The 13,511-nt window shown below is 46.6% G+C and overlaps 1 protein-coding gene across 2 annotated transcripts in view; it reads right to left on the reverse strand.

Moving 5' to 3' along the window:
- RAB11FIP4 (RAB11 family interacting protein 4) overlaps window positions 1–13,511 on the reverse strand; it is a 295,826-nt gene that overhangs the window by 58,994 nt on the left and 223,321 nt on the right. Inside the window, exon 1 of one of the 2 annotated variants that reach the window (XM_075903844.2) lies at window positions 3,480–4,592. The exons of the other annotated variant lie outside the window; for it this stretch is intronic. The gene's annotated coding sequence lies outside the window, so the exon portion shown is untranslated. Of the gene's footprint in view, window positions 1–3,479; window positions 4,593–13,511 lie in introns of those variants that run through there. 2 annotated transcript variants of the gene reach the window in all.

A 13,511-nucleotide genomic window follows, 5' to 3' on the forward strand; every position in this document is an offset into this window, starting at 1 on the left:
CAGTCACAGAGTAAGGGAGAGAAAGATCTAGAACTTTACTGGTCATGAGCCAGTGAAAAGAGGGGAGTTATTTCTAATGGAGGCCTGAAGGTAGCCTTAACTAGAACTTTCCTTCACAACAAAGCCTGTGATTTATATCTCTGAGGACTTGTCTATATTTACCTAAAGGTTGAGCTGGAATACGCAATTCCAGCTATGTTAATTGTATAGCTGGATTCGACTGGCGACAGCATCTCCACAGCAGGAGGTCGAAAGGCGCAAATGCTCCCATTGACTTTTCAAGGAATATTGATGTCAATGGGAGCACCCTCAGCATTTGCTTTAGTGAGTCTTTACTAGAGCCACTAAATTGAACTCCGGAAGATCAATCTCCACAGCATCAATCTTCCCAGTAGTGAAGACGTGGCCTAAGAACCCTACAGGGGCTCAGCTCTGATGTTTTTACCATTTCGGAGTTCTTGAACAGACTATTTCACTATTTAGGTTTCTGCTTCATTATGTTAAGACACAAGAGCTTTCTAAGTTGCCAACATAGAAAATTATGTAAGACACAATTACAATATGGAATTTGAGCTAGCAACGCCAGTTCAGCTGGTCAAATGCCTGAAAATACGATTTGGTGTTTCTCCCAAACGGACCCAGTTGGTTAACAGTCAGTACGCAGAAAGCAATACACCCAAGAGCTCCATGAGGGTTTACTGTACACAAGTGTTTCCTGCAAACAAATACTGGCTAGGTCAGAGAGCAACTGCAATGAACTTCTGCCCTAGGAAAAGCCATCTTTCAAAGGGAGTCTATAGCCCAACCTGTGCAGAGAGAAGAGGAGGGTGAGCTAGCTCATTTCTCCTACACAGTGATTCTCTCTCATTCCAGGCCAATTCCAATTTCCTGGCACAACTAAACCCTGAATTTGTTTTAAGTTATGATAACAGGAAGCTGCATACCAAATTTGGTGGGACTAGTTTTTACCATTTAGGAGTTCTTGAACAGACAGACACACAGACACACACTCTCAAATATATTAGTAGATTGATGGAAGGGAATAGAGAAGGTCCCCATAATTAGAAGTCCCTTCTCCCAGGACTCAACAATCCATAACAGTTGCCTATTGCCTCTCTTACACCACTGCTATTTAGGTCATAAAGCAAATCTGCCCAGGACTCCAGCAAAGAGAGGGAAATGGAACTATATACTCCTGAGACATCTACATTATATACATCAATTTCCCTCTAATTTTTCCATCCGCGTGTAGAATAAGTTTATGTGCATGAAGGCATGTGCAACTGTGCACCACCAGTAGTCACACAAAACTTAGCTGTGGGTGTTCTGCTAATTAGCTGGGCAGCATTTGAATCTCCCCTGTAAGTTGGCCACTTGTGTGGCCACTCAGGAAACACTGATATATGCAAACCAAGGGGCCATGCTTGCATCTTTCAGTCTGGACGGTTCTGTCACACTGCACTCACTAGAGAGGAAGAGAACCTGGGAAAGATGAACAGTTTCAAACCCAAAGCATTTGTGCAATTTCCATAGCACAAAGACAAACTGTTGCCTTGGGAAACAAATCGGTGGGCAGCCTATGTTGGTAAGGGCAGGGCAAGCATTAAAGATGAATTTTTGGGAGGGGCCATAACTAGGGTTTATCTACACACAGACCCTCAGGCAAGTTAATGTGACTGACCTGTTAAAGTGGATTAAACTATGTTGGAAGACTGCATCCATACAAGCATTTTATCCAGTTGAACTAAACTGCTTTAAAATGCACGCCTTTAGTTTGTTTGGATTCATTTTCTCCGCAAGTAGACAAAGCCTAGTTTACCTCACATTCAGGAAGATCAAAAAGTTCCATCTAAACTCTGAAGTCAATACAGTAGAAGCTAAGATTATGCCCTACTATTCTCCCTTGCTCCCCATTCTCCACCTGTTTTTTTAAAAGAGCAAGATTATATAATTAATTTTGAGTGACTAATTAGACTAGTTTAAGACATATTAATGCTTGGCCTGTCTATAAACCACACTATAATGCTGCATTTGTGTAAAACACATGCTTAAAAAAAAAGTCAAGCTTTTTGCAAATTCTAGTCCCATCCACATAGGGATGTCTTTACCCTTCAATTTTCAGTTGTATTTTAATCATATTCACACACACCCAGCTGTAAAGTGGGTGTACTGTAGACCTCTCTGTAGGTGTAATTACAAATACTACTTCTATTCAGTGAAAACAATCTCTACCTCACCAGCCCACAGCTTTGCTATTGAAAAAAGTCATTAAAAGAAGTTATGGAAATCCCACTAGTTTGCCGATATAACAGGAGATGCCCATGCTACTTCCCTGAAATTCAGGCTACAGTTCCAACACAATTCTGTGATTGTGATTCATTCCAGAGGTACACATGGAATTTTTTTTTAAGCTTTAAACCTCAGACACAGCAACAGATAGTCATTTTGACCAAGATTTAGATTATGTTTTGGGGCATTGTGCTCAGATTGACTCTCTAGCAATGAGGAACCCTGGCACATGTCTTCCCTGCAGCCCACAGTTTATCATTTTTTAATACTGACAGAACCTCCTTCTGCTTTATGACTTTCCCACTGTAACATATTCTTGGAATGCTGCTGCTGCAGCCTATTGACACATTTGTATTTGTGAAGGTCACCCTCTATTACTGTGTGTGTGTGTGTGTGTGTGTGTGTGTGTGTGTGTGTGTGTGTGTGTGTGTGTGTGTTTCAAGCAGTGGGAGGGAAACAGAAGGAAATTATGTATCTAAGCGGACTAACAATTTAGATTTTTCAATGTTATTGCCTTGATTTTTAACACTTCAGAAGACAGGATACAAACCCACCAGAGCAATTTGAGTGTCATGGAACAGAGATGCTTCCCCTCTGCAAAAATAGCAGGCACAAGGGCTCCTGTGTAGACCCACCATACCAAATCTGTAGAAATTACATAATCTGCTTCCAGGCTGCCCCATGCTCGTGGGTGTATTTATCAAACGAGCCACACCACAGCTAACTGACCAGCCCTGATAAATCCCGGCTCGATTTCCCCTGACAAGCCCCAGACGCCTAGCACTGACTAGGAAGAGCAGGTAACTACACTGCATTCCCCTCTCCCCCACCGCCGCAGGAAGAAGGGGAGCAAACTCGCCCCCAAGCCCTAGGGGGGAACACGGCCAGCCCAGGCAACAGGGAAGGGGACAGAAGGAAACAAGAAGAGGCAGGTGAATAGAAGCGAAGCTCCTGCTCTCTCAACGCTTTGCAGAACCAGCCCAAGCCAGTTCTCCTCCTCCACCCGGAGCAGCCGGGGGAACAATGCAGCTTTGCTGGGGCAGCCTTACCAAACGCCTCTGCCCGACTCCGGGCACACGCAGGGTCAAATCCCTCTGCTTGCTACTCTCCAAACTTCCGCCTTGCAACGACCTCTCTCCGCTCCCTTCCTTGTTGGCTCCCGGAGCCTCCTGCTTTCCTCCCCGGCTTACCTGCCGGCAAGGCGGGACTCCCACCCCGAGCGAGGCGCCGCTGTTGCCTGGAAAGCCGGGCCCCCGCTCCTCGCTCGGCAACAGCCCGGGCAAATCGCGAGTCGCGCTTCTCCGCGCTCTCCACCTTAGGCAACAGTTGGCCTTGCGAAAGCCACGCCCCCACGGGCGGTTGCTACGAGACACGAGGTTTCATTGTATCCGCTCGGTATCGATGCTGTGACATCACAGCGCTGGGGTGTATGAAGATTCTGAAAAGGAGGGGCCAGGGGGAAGGTAATTTACTACCGCAACGCAAGGCGACGGTTCGGAGCCGCGGACAGGGCAGGACGAGTCCGTGGGGAGCTTTCTAGCGAGGATCAAGGGGGATTTAACACTAGGCAACCCTTCCCCCTCCCCGCGCTCTCCACGGGGAGCGACTGAGCTGCAGCAAATTAATCCCAGATGGGGCAACTCGTTCTCTGAATGAGACTGAGCCCAGGTCTGTGGGTGGGCGCCTCCCACCCTGGGAAAGAGACTTGGAACAGGCTCGTGTGGGGCGTGTTTGTTTCAGCCTCGCAAAGCTGCCGGGACAAGTTACCAAACCAAGCGCCTCATTCATTCAAGCCTCCCTGACCTTGGCGCACTGATGTGTTAATGGGTCATCATTCAGGGTCAGAGGGCAGGGGCTGAACAAACAGCACCGACTACCCACAAGACACGCTCTCCACAGAGACTGCATTTTAGACAGGTTTTGCAGTCTACCATGCTTAGGAAAGGAACTTTTTTTTTACACTGTTTGGACGAAACTTTCAAAAACTCCCTGGTCACTTGTCCTGCTAAATGTCCATCTGCGCCTCTCACTGGAGAGGAAAATATTTTAAATAAAAAATGTTCCACTGTGTAGCTGCTTGGGCTTCCCGAGACTCTACACCTCGCTTTAAAAATAACATGAAAAGGCCGGGATCTCAAAGGCAGTACTTCCGAGAGCAGCAAGAACTGAAACTGCCTTTGCTCTGAAGCACTGGTGAAAGATCTCTCTCCCACAGGGCGGAGTGCAACGGAGCAAGTATTGGGTGGCTACTGACACCCCCACAACATGTTACAGGGCTTAGCCAGCCAAATAAGGCCACATTGTAATTGTCCAAAAACAGTAAATACTTGTCTCCTTCCAGTGAAAGCAATTGCCTTTTCAGAATGTTTGTCCATTTATTTAACTCGGTTTCTGAATTTAGTTTTGTTCCCAAACAAATCACAGAACACCCTGATACTCAGAAGCAGAATCACAGAACACCCTGGTACTCAGAAGCACTCCCTGTGACTGGATTGTGTCCACACATTGTGGAAACCGAAAAACATCTGATGAACAGGTGGTGGCAGGTCAGAAGGGGCAAGTCTTGGAACAGCTCTCCTAGAGTGAGGGGGGGAGGCTGGATGGACAGATATCGATTTACTCTTCTTGACTCTCTCTCAATAGTACCATTAGTCACTCATCTGAAAACAATTCAGTTCTTCAAGGGAAAAAATGGCCATAGTGGAGGCCAAAGAAATGTGTAGAGGTGAGTATCAGATTCCCAGTGCTGATCGGGATTACCTGGTAAAATTAATTGGCTACTGTGGCTCTAGTCCTACTCACATGCTCAACGATTGTGTGAGAAAGTCCCACTGCAGTGCATATTTGAAGGCTGGGGGGACATTAGTAGCTCCACTAAAGTCAATTGGACTCTTTGTGTGAGCAAGGCTTTCCAGGATCAAGCCTTGAATGACAACCTCACGTAGTGTGTTACACATTCATTTCTATAGTTAACCTGAGAAGAAGATGAAACAAAAACATTCCATTGTGAAAGAGACCTAACACTGTTTTGTATCATTTTAAAAAATGGTCAGCATGATACCAAACCACAGATTTATGGTTTATTACTGCAATCTGTAACCCTCTAACCCCCACTTTTTGTCCTATGATTGCAGAAGGGTCCATCTTTACCATTTATGGTTCCCTGCGTGAAGATTGGGGGCAGTCTGCTTGGTGGGGGCAGCAGTCATTGCAGTGGGGGGACATGGCAGGGAGGCATAAGTATAGGAATTCTGGGGTGCTGTACCATCATCACATTATATGTGGGTTCCTAGCCGCCAGGGTCCTGGCTGCTACCCGAGGCTCTGCCACCCTGTCCAGGTCCCCCTGCTCCCAGAGACATGACTCTGATCCAGGCCCCAGTGAAGTGGAACAGGTGAGTGGCATCTGGGCACAGCCTGCAAGGGGAGGGGACAGGGGATGAGGTTGGCCGGTGCTGCCTATGCCTTGCTATGATGGTGACCCCAGGCATACACAGCAAATAGCTGCCTAGGGTACTACTACATTTGGGGCACCTGGTGCCTCAAATTTAGTAGTGCCCAATGCAACTGCATATTCTACATATGCCTAAGGATGGCGTTGACTGCAGTGTGTCAATGGGCCACTCTATCTTGAACGGTCCCTTACAAGATGTGCTACCTACTTATGCTACAGTCTATTCTCCCTTGCATACTGCGGTGACCTGGGAGTTCCAGACCTAAGGAAGAGTCATGTGGCTTGAAAGCTTGTCTCCCTCACCAACAGAAGCTGGTCCAATAGACAGTATGACTCAACCCACCTTGTCTCACAAATCAGAAGAAACATGCTTAGTACACTGAACTTACTGGTTTCTGACCTTTCATTGGAAGTAATGTGAGCAGCAGGAGAAAAGCAAACATACAAAAAGGGATCCAAACATTGCACAAGCTGTTACCTTTAATTCACTTCAGTTTTCTGAAGTGGTGCAACTTCCTTTTTCACAATGTCTCACAGCAGTTGCACACTAACAATGGATGGGCCAAAACCAAGAAATGAAAACAAAAACATAAAAAAAAATTGGTTTCTGTGAGTTTGCATTGGATGACTCTATCCCAGACAATACTAAGCTACTGATCACCTCCTGCGAAATACCAGTCCTCACACCAAATTCTGTTCTTAGACATACATCACTGAAGTGTATCATGGCAGAATGTGGCCCAAAGGAGGTAGAAAAGAGCAGTAACAATTAAGAAGTTGAAACAGAAAAGACTGATTCAGTATGCAATTATTTCACCCATAAGCTGCTGCATTCTGAAACCTGCTGTCATCCTCCCACCTACCCACCCACCCGCCACCCCACTGCATTAACAGGCAATTTAAAAACCATTGTCAGGTCTTGCTAATATTGCCACTGACAAAGCCACTGCTGTATTTTTTTAGCTCAAATTCTTAGTTATAGGCCACAATTAATCAAAGCATTAAATGCTTTAGTTTTACACGCTAAAGACCCATTAATTTATTACTTAGCATTTGTTCTGTAGAAGCTCAAGCAAGATCTCAGCTCCGCTGTGCTAGGCACTGTACACCCCCTCTCCTCACAGGAAGTTGTAAAGCCTTTGGTGTCCAGACTATTTCATCAGACAAGCCAGACAGAAGGTGGAAGTGACACAGAACTACAGAGAAAGGAAGTGACTTGCCCTCCGTCCCACAGCAGATTTATGCCAGAGGCAGGAATACACACAACCCATGTCTACAGAGTCCAAGCCAGTTCACTAACTGTACGGAACCAAGGCCACGGGGAATTCTGAAAGATGTAAAGGATTCACGCAGTGGATGGTTTTGGTTCAGGGAATCATAAAGGGAACTCTAATTCAGAAATCTATTAAGCCCGTGGTCCCCAACCCGGTTCCCGTGGGCGCCATGGCGCCCGCCGGACCCTTTACATGCGCCCGCGGAGCAATCTGGGCTGGCCCCGCCCCCGGGCGTGCGGCAGGTGCCAGCCCCAGGCGCATGGCCAGCCCTGGCCGCGCCGCGCATGCCAGTGCCGACCCTGATCCCCGCCCCCGGGTGCGCCGCACGTGCCCTGGCCCCGGCCTCGGCCCCCATGCGTGCCCTTGCCGGCCCTGGCACATGCCGGTGCCGACCTCAGGCGTGCGGCGCATGCTTGGCCACACCCCCAGTCACGTGGCCTGTGAGCGGCCCCGCCCCCATACGCGCAGCGTGTGAGCGGCCCTGCCCCCAGGCGCCCGGCAGCCCCAAAACGTTGGGGACCACTGTATTAAGCTGTTAGTTGTGGACGAAGCCTCAACCCAGGGGTGGGCAAAAAGGCCTCCGCGGGCCAGATCCGGCCCACTGAGTGGGTTGATCTGGCCTGTGAAGGCCTTGCCGCTCCTCTGCCCCCAGGCCAGGTAGGCCTGGAGGCAGTAGGAGCATGTGAAGTTTCCTCTGCACTCCCCCTCCCTGCCTTGCGAGGAGTGCATGGCACTTCAAAGTGCTGTACGCTCGCGCAGGGCGGGGGCAGGAGAGCAAAGCTTTGCACAGTTCCTCCGCCCCCAGACCAATAAAGGCCTGGGGGTGCGGGAGAGTGTGAAGCCTTTTCCCTCTCTGCCAGGGGCATGGATGCCTAGTGGAAGGAGGGAGGCAAAGGGGCTCCCCTTCCCCCAGACCAATTATGGTCTGGGGGTGAGGAAGCCCAGAAGCATTCTGGCCCCAACCCTTCTGGATTAGGCCCTGCCCTTTCTGGGGCGGCTTGGGTGGTCAAAATTATTGCCCACCTCTGCCTCAACCTTTCCTTTCTATTTGCTGGTTTTTCCTCTGTCCATCAAAGCTTTCTAAGCCTCTTTCAGGGAAACGTATGAATGGCAACCCAACATTTCACAGAGCTCTTAACACACTTACATGGAGTTTATAATTAAGTCTATCACTGAAGCTGGACTATATTGATGTCTGTTTGCCAAACAAATCCAATCACTGTCTTAAAGTTGACTACTCCAGATAGTGCCTGAATCTGTCCTCATTTTCATAATAGAGGATGACTCTTATACATTAAAAATTATTCAAGAAAGAAAGGAAGAGAAAAATTCACCAGCCTCAATCCTTTTGTGTAAAGCCTAAAGTAATTAACAGAACCAGCTTGCTCTGAAACTGTTTAACAAAACACTGAAAATGCTTTCTGTTCTGATGAGGGATGGGAGACATTGCTTCAGGTCCAAGATGAGGTTTAATTTAATACTAATTAAAGGATACTGATATTGCAAGAAAGAAAAATACACATCAAGCCAACATACACTATTGTTCACCAAAATTCAAGCAGGCCTCCTATCAGGCCCTAATCCTGCACTAAGAACTCCACTGTCATATCCTTCTTTGTACTCACTTGCTATGTCTAGACTACAATCTTTCCCGGGAAGAGGAAATACAAATGAAGCGCTCATTAGCATTTGTCGCGCTCTCATTTGCATATCTTCCAATCCTTTTTGTGGAAGAGGTTTTTGCTCAAAAAAGCCCCATGTACACGGGGCTTTTTTGCGCAAAAACCCCCTTTTGTACAAGAGCCCTTCCTCAAAAAATGAGGTTTACAGGTTCTTGCGCAAAAGGGGGTTTTTGTGCAAAAAACTCTTCTGCAAAAAGGATCAAAAGAGAATATGCAAATGAGAGCACAAGAAATACTAATGAGCGCTTCATTTGCATTTCCTCTTCCAGAAAAAGATCGCAGTCTAGATGTAGCATCAGTGAGGCCTTAAGGCAGCAATGGGCAACGTAGGCTACTGAGTGGGCTGCATGAGTGGCCCTCCATCTCAAAGGGCTGCAAGATTGTCCTAACGAAGACGATCTCCTGGGACAGGACAGGTTTGCTAACTGCGCTTGTGTATCTAGAATTTGCAGGCTGTGCCGACTGAACCGCAGCAGTGCTTTGACTGGATGCAGAGGGAGCACACGGCTCTCACACTGTGAGCAATCAGCATGCACCTCACTTTGCGTGTCCACGCCTTACGTGTGCATCACTTTAGTAATACCAGTAGAAAAAAAACCCTACACAGACTGCAACCAGCAGAATCTGGCAACCCTGAACATGGGCAACAGTAAACAAAATGTCTCGTAGGCCACACACAGAACCCTGATTGGCCACAGGTTGCCCACTGCTGCCTTAAGGGTATGCCTAATACTGCAGCTGGAAGCAAGTATCCCAGCTCAGATAAACAGACTCAAAATAGCAATACGGGGCTGGTACTCAGGCTCCAGCCCATGTGACCCTGTTCGCTCGAGAGCTGGCGTGTACCCAGAACTAGGGTTGCCAGGTGTCCGGTATTGAACCAGACAGTCCGGTATTTTTGCCTCCTGTCCGGTAAAAATTTTCAGAAAACACCAGACAGCTAACATGTTTGGTATTTTCTGATTTTTTCCTCGCCAGGAGGTGAAAATCCCGGGTGCTTACCGGGTTCTGCAGGGGATCTGTCTGGCCCGGCGCAGGAAGGCAAGATGGCGGGCGGCCAAAAAGCCTCACAAGAGTTTCTTAAAGGGGCCATATTTTTTTTTTTTTTTTTACTTAACAACTCTCGGGGTCCTTTTTCTTTTCTTTGCTCAACAACTTTGGTCTCCCCCTTTTTTTTCTCAACAAAATTTTTTCCCTAGTTTGGTTTTTTTTTGAGGGGGTAGAGGGTGCGTTCGATATTTTTGGTTAAACCATCTGGCAACCCTACCCAGAACATCCACATTGGTATTGTTAGTGTGCTAGCTTGAACCCTGCTAGCACACAACTGATAACCTGTGAGGGAACACTCAGTCTCAGATGCAGTGTAGACATACCTAGAGATGTTAATAGGCTCGCTAAAGAAAGGTGTAACTGAGCACAGAAATGTACATAAGAATGATCATAGTGGGTCAGACCAAAGGTCCATCTAGCCCAGGAGCCTGTCTGCTGGCAGTGGCCAGCGCCAAGTGCCCCGGAGGGGGTGGACTGAAGACAATGATCAAGTGATTTGTCTCATGCCATCCATCTCCAGACTCTGACAGAGGCCAGAGACACCATTCCTACCCCCTGGCTAATATGGACCTAACCTCCATGAATTTCTCTATCTTCTCTTTAAACTCTGTTATTGTTTTAGCCTGCACAGCCTCTTCTGGAGAGGAGTTCCACAGGTTGACTACACGCTGTGTGAAGAAGAACTTTCTCTTATTAGTTTTAAACCTGCTACCCATTAATTTCATTTGGTGACCTCTAGTCCTTATATTATGGGAACTAATGAATAACTTTTCTTTATTCATCCTCTCCACACCACTCATGATTTTATAGACCTCTATCATATCACCCCTCAGTCTCCTCTTTTCCAAACTGAAAAGTCCCAGTCACTTAAGCCTCTCTTCATATGGGACCTGTTCCAAACGCCTAATCATTTTAGTTGCCCTTTTCTGAACCCTTTCCAAGGCCAAAATATCTTTTTCGAGGTGAGGAGACCACATCTGTACACAGTACTCAAGATGTGGGCGTACCATAGTTTTATACAGGGACAGTAAGATATTCTGTGTCTTATTTTCTATCTCTTTCTTAATAATTCCTAACATTCTACGGTAGACTTCTGATAATCCGGAATCTTTGGGACCTAGGTGGTGCCGGATTATTGGATATGCGGAGCATTGGGAGGTCCTCTGGTGGGGGGGGGGGGGGGCTGTGACGGGTCTGCCGGACCCGCACTGTGTCTGGGGGCTGGCCAGGGAATGGCACGGTGAGGGGAGAACCCTGTGCCGTTTTGCAGGAAGGCGAGGGAAGCCCTGTACCACCGCCGAGTTTCCAGGAGGGGAGGGAAGTGGGCTCCCCAACCCCCAGACTGTAGTAGTTATCCCCGAGCAGGGGGGTGAGGGACAGCGCTGCGGGACCAACCCGGCAGCACCCCAGCTGCTCTGCTCTGCTCTGCTCTGCAGCTTCCCCAAGTCCACCACTCGTCAGTTTCAGCAGCGGCAGACTTGGGGAAGCAGCACAGAGCAGAGCAGCTGGGGTGCTGATGAGTTGGTCCCACAGCGCTGCCCCTCACCCCCCTGCTTGGCGCCCAGCAGCACCCCAGCTGCTCTGCTCCGCAGCGTCCCCAAGTCCGCTGCTGGTCAGTTTCAGCAGCGGCAGCAGCAGACTTGGGGAAGCGGCGTGGAGCAGCTCCAATTGTCCGGCTGGCCGGAGCACTTCCGGGTTCCAGTTGGTGCTGGACTATTGGGAATGCCAGACCACTGGATGCCGGACAATTGGAATTTTACTGTATTTGCCTTTTTGACCGCCGCAGCACGCTGTGTGGACGTTTTCAGAGAACTATCCACAATAACTCCAAGATCTCTTTCCTGATTTGTCGTAGGCAAATTAGCTCCCATGTATAGTTGGGGTTATTTTTTCCAACATGCATTATTTGACGCTTATCCACATTAAACTTCATTTGCCATTTTGTTGCCCAATCACTTGGTTTCATGAGATCTTTTTGAAATTCTTCACAGTCTGCTTCTGTCTTGACTATCTTGAACAGTTTAGTATCATCTGCCGAATTTCATCTAATGCACAATTTGTCTGCATATCTTTTTTCATTTGCTGTTCTAAAATAATAGTGGAGCACTTTTTATAAAACACGATTGGGCACAGTTGATACTCTCATTCCTTATTTAACAGAAACTTTTAAAACCTTCTTGCCTTACAGGTTTTGGAAAGAGATGATTGTTTGTCATATTCATTCTAGACTAAATAACAGTCATAAATAAAACAACAACCTGCACGGTACATTTTTCATAATTACCCTACAGGTATGAGTTTGAAATGTCATTGCTGTTATTACTGGTAATATCCAGTATTGCTTTAAGGTACACGGTGCAATGATTTCTGATATTTGTAAAATGGTTACTAGATGCAGCAATATTCTTTAATAATGGGTATTGAGTGATATATACAAGTAAATGTTTAATATGAGATAAACTAAAAGCAATTGAAAATAATATTATATTTAAAATATAAAAGTTAAGAAAATATATACCAATGTTTAATATATGAATTCAATTTATTATGAAGTATGCTACCCAGGGCTGAGTAATGTATTACATGGTAATAATTAAGAATTTATAAATGTCTTGTTGATATAAGGTGTGACTGAACAATGTTCCTATAAAATATATGCCTCTTAAGCATTCATTGTATACTAAATGGCTATATAAAACCCAACATTATTAAGCAATAAATATATCCATAAGATAGACCTATCCCTCTCTCTTCATTAAAATGAATTCTGAAGCACTGGTTTTTATACTCTGTCTTTCTTCTCCACGGAGATGAAAGTTCAGTTCCTGAGTATTTCACAATTATATAAATATTTGGTGTTAACATTTTTTTGGTTTGTGTTTTTTGTCCCTTCTGAAGAGAAAATGCAACTCAAATTGGAGTGGATGAGTACTGCTGCTTTCTCCTGCAAGGAAGCAGAACACTACCTGTGTGTGTCATAGGCCCTTTATTGTTAACATCTAATAGCAAAATGGAAACCATGCATCAAGGAGGGGTAAAGAAATGCAGGGGCTGCTACCAAATTGTTCTCTGCCTCAAATGGACAGGGACTAGCAGACTGTGACTCCAGTCCAGTTCCTAGGCTGTATCTAGACTGGCAAGTTTTTCCGCAAAATCATCTGATTTTGCAGAAAAACTTGCCAGCTGTCTACACTGGCCACTTGAATTTCCGGAAAAGCACTGACGATCTCATGTAAAATCATCAGTGCTTTTCCGGAAATACTATGCTGCTCCCGTTCGGGCAAAAGTCTTTTTCCGAAAGACTTTTGTGCAAAAGGGCCAGTGTAGACAGAATAGTACTGTTTTCCGCAAAAAAGCCCCGATCGTGAAAATGGCGATCGGGGCTTTTTTCGCAAAACCGCATCTAGATTGGCCACAGACGCTTTTCTGCAAAAAGTGCTTTTGCGGAAAAGCATCCTGCCAATCTAGACACGATTTTTCCGAAAAATGCTTTTAACAGAAAACTTTTCCGTTAAAAGCATTTTTGGAAAATCATGCCAGTGTAGACGTAGCCCTAATGTGTTGCTCCCTGTAATGGAGTCTGCATACTCCACACTAGGCTGGAAGGGGTTAATATCACCCCCATGGATGGAGGAAGTTTCACCTCCCCAGCCATGCTGGGCAGGTATAAAAGGAAACCACTCAGGTCAGTCTGGGCTGGATGCCAAAGAAGAAGGACTTGCAGTGGGAGCTCCAGCTGAGAACCAGCCATAGTCAGTGGAAG

The sequence above is a fragment of the Pelodiscus sinensis genome, chromosome 20 (genome assembly GCF_052426305.1).
Source record: "Pelodiscus sinensis isolate ZL-2025 chromosome 20, ASM5242630v1, whole genome shotgun sequence".
In the NCBI taxonomy this organism is placed as follows: domain Eukaryota; kingdom Metazoa; phylum Chordata; order Testudines; family Trionychidae; genus Pelodiscus; species Pelodiscus sinensis.